We start from the raw sequence: 3,987 nt of genomic DNA, 5'->3' as shown, positions 1-3,987 counted from the left end.
AAAGCCTTTGCATAGTCAATAAAGCACAGGTAAACATCTTTCTCATAGTCTCTGCTTTCAGCCAAAATCCATCGCACATCAGTAATGATATCTCCCATTCCATGGCCTCTTCTGAATCTGGCTTGACCCTCTGGAAGTTCTCTGTATTACCTTTAGTAAAACTTTACTCGCGTGGCTACCAAAGAGATTGTCTGATGATTTCCACATTTCATTGGGTCACCTGTCTTTGGAATGGGCACAAATACAGATCTCTTCCAATCAGTTGGTCAGATAGTTTTCTTCCAAATTTCTTGGCAGAGACGAGTGAGTGCCTCCAGTGCTGCCTCACTTTCATGAAAGATTTCAGTTTTTATTCCATTATTTCCTGTTACCTTGTTCTTTGCCAATACCTTCAATGCATCTTGGATTTCCTCCTTAAGTATCATTGGCTCTTGATCATATGCTACCTCTGGAAGTGGTTGAACACTAACCATTTCCAGAGTTTTTGATGCTTTCTGCATCATTCAATAATTTGTCCAGAGAATTCTTCAATAACAAAAGTTGAGGCTTGAATTTTTTCTTCAGTTCCCCCAATTTGAGAAATGTTGAGCATGTTCTTTCTTTTTGGGTTTTTTTACTTCAGATATTTGCACATTTTTTTTGTAACAGTTGACTTTATATTTTAGAGCTGACCTTTGAATTTTTCCTTTCAGGTCTTGTACCTCCTCATTTCTTCCATTTGTTTTAGCATCTCCATGCTGGAGAGCAAGTTCCAGTGTCTCTTCTGACATCCATTTTGACCTTTTCCTTCTTTCTTGTCTTCTTAATGACCTTTTGCTTTCTTAATGTATGATGTTCTTGATGTCACCCCACAACTCTTCTGGTCTTTGGTCTTTAGTTTTTAATGTATCAAATCTATTCTTCAGATGATCTCTAAATTCAGGTGTGATATATTCAAGGTCATATTTTGGCTCTTGTGGACATGTTTTCATTTTCTTCAGCTTCAGTTTGAGTTTGCATAGAGCAATTGATGGTCTGTTCCACAGTCTGCCCCTGGCCTTGTTTTGACTGATGATATAGAGTTTTTCCATCATCTCTTTTCGCAGATCTAGTCAATTTGATTTCTATGTCTTCCATCTGGTGAGCATCATGTGTATAGTCGTCTCTTATGCTGTCTAAAGAAGGTATTTGAAATGAACAAACCATTGATTTTGCAGAATTCTATCATGCGTTCTCCAGCATCATTTCTATCGCTATATTTTCCAACTACTGATCCTTCCTCTTTGTTCCCAACCTTTGCATTCCAATCACCAGAAATGATCAATACATCTTGATTGCATGTTTGATCAATTTCAGATTGAAAAAGTTGGTAGAATTCTTCTATTTCATCTTCACTGGCTTTAGTGGTTGCTGCATACATTTGAATACTAGTGGTTTTAACTAGGCCTTCCTGTAGACACATGGATATTATCCTATTACAGACAGCATTGTACCTCATGACTGATGTGGATATGTTCTTTTTAACAATGAATACAACACCATTCCTGTTCAATTTGTCCCGTTGGCATAGTAAACCATGTGGTTATCAGATTCAAAATGGCTAATACCAGTCCATTTCAGGTCACTAATGCCTAAGATAAGGAGCACTGGTAGCGTAATGATTACAAATTGGGCTATGAACCTCTAGGTCAGCAGTTCGAAACTACCAGCTGTTCTGCAAGAGAAAGGTGAGCCCCTCTGCTCCCGTAAAGATTTACAGCCTCAGAAACCCTGGACAGGGTCTCTATGAGTCGGAACCAACTCCACGGCACATAACAACAACAACAGCAATGCCTAAGATATCGATGTTTATGCCTTCCATTTAATTTTTGACAATTTCCAATTTTCCTAGATTCATACTTCATACATTCCATGTTCCAATTATTAATAGATGTTTACAGCTGTTTCTCTACATTTTGAGTTGTGCCCCATCAGCAAATGAAGGTCCCACGGGCTTTACTCCATTCACATCATCACGGTCAACTCTACTTTGAGGAGGCAGCTCTTCCCCAGTCGCATTTTGAGTGCCTTCCAACCTGAGGAGCTCACTTTCCAACACTATATCTGGCAGTGTTTCTCTGCTATTCATAGAGTTTTCAGTGACTAAATATTCAGAAGTAATTCATCACTCTTTCTTCCTAGTCTGTCTTTGTCTGGAAGCTCATCTGAAACCTGTGCACCATTGGTGACCCTGCTGGTATTTAAGATATTGGTGGCATAGTTTCCAAAATCACAGCAACTCACAAGCCACTGCAGTAAGACAAACTGACAGAGAAGTGGTGGTTCATTTAGCATAATGTTCCAAGTTTCATCCATATGATAACATGTATCAAATGATGTTTTATAGCTAAATAATAATAATACATTATATATACATACTACATTTTATTTATCCATTTAACAGTTGATGGGCACCTGTATTGGATCTACCTTTTGGCTATTGGGAATAATGCTGCAACTAACTTTGGTGTGCATGCAACTAGGTATTTGCTTTAAATCTTGGTCTTGTATAATTAGAAATATAATACCTAGGTCATACAATAATTTAAATTTAATTCTTATTAACTACCGAAATATTTCCCATAGAATCTTCACCATTTTATATTTCTATGAGCAATGTATGAGTGTTTCAATTTCTTCACATCATCACCAACGCATGTTATTTTTATTTATTTGCTTATTATAGGCAATCTAGTATTGGTGGAGGGATTTCCATTATGACTTTGAATTACATTTTCTTGTTAACTAATGGAATTAAAAAACAAACAAACAGAATAGATAAAGTATTACTATGAAATGTACAAAGAACCTGGAGGTAGAAAATTAAGAGAGGAACAAGTTTAGCATTTCTCGAGCTGAAAAAATATAAGGGACAGTCCAGACCTCGAGTTACTTTATTGAAATATTATATAGGTGAAATAATGAATGATGCAGGAAAGATTGAAAAAGATTGAAGGGATACACACAATCACTGTCTGAAAAATAATTGATTAACATTTAAACTTTTCAAGAGGTAGCATATAATTGAGAATTGCTGGTATAAAAGGATGATAGTCAAACTGCACAGAAAGTGTTGGTGAGAAACATGGCTCCATGCTTGGGCAGAATTTCAATTGAGATGCTTTTAATAAATGAACTTAATGCTATAAGTACTTATTTAGCAATATTGAGAAACTTGGAAGATAGCTACCTGGTCAACCAACAGAAAGAGAGCCATACTTATGCCCATTCCAAAATAAGATGATCAAACTATATGTTGAAATTATTGACCAGGATCATTAATACCATTTGCAAACAAAATTTTGCTGAAAACAATTAAAATATGACTTCAGCCATATATTGGCCGGGAACTTCCAGAAGTTCACGTTGGATTCAGAAGCATATGTAGAACAAAGAGACATCATTGCTGTTTTCAGAGGGATTTTGACTGAATACAGAGAATGCCAGAATTATGCTTACTTAAACTTTCTTGACATTATTTACCTGTATTTTACATAATGCCATTCAACTTTGTAATTCATAATAAATTATGGGTAACATTATAACAAATGGGAATTCCAGAACCTTTCATTGCATTCCTATAGAACCCATATCCATGTACAAGAGGCAGTCATCTGAACAAAACAAGAAGACACTACACTGTTCAAAGTTGGAAAAAGTGTGTGGCAGGACTGTATCCACCCCTGGTCAACAGGAAGGTATGATACAAAGAGCAGAAGAATGAAGCACTTCTCTGGTGCTAGTTCACTGGTCTGAACCTGGTAAACTTTTGGGTGGGCACAACCAATTATCTAGTTCCTGCCTGGACTCAATGAGGAGGGAACTTGCAGAGTCCAGTGTCACTAACTTCCACCCCATAGAACTTCCCCTCTGCTTGGATTTTGACTGAATGTATATCTCTTTATGTTTATTCTAACTGGAGTTCATTAATTTTCATAAATGTAGAAATTGATAGTTTCATCAAATTTG

Source organism: Chrysochloris asiatica, unplaced genomic scaffold, assembly GCF_000296735.1.
Source record: "Chrysochloris asiatica unplaced genomic scaffold, ChrAsi1.0 scaffold00177, whole genome shotgun sequence".
NCBI classification, from domain to species: domain Eukaryota; kingdom Metazoa; phylum Chordata; class Mammalia; order Afrosoricida; family Chrysochloridae; genus Chrysochloris; species Chrysochloris asiatica.
The sequence above is the reverse complement of the archived record's forward strand: the minus strand, read 5'-3'. Positions refer to the sequence as shown.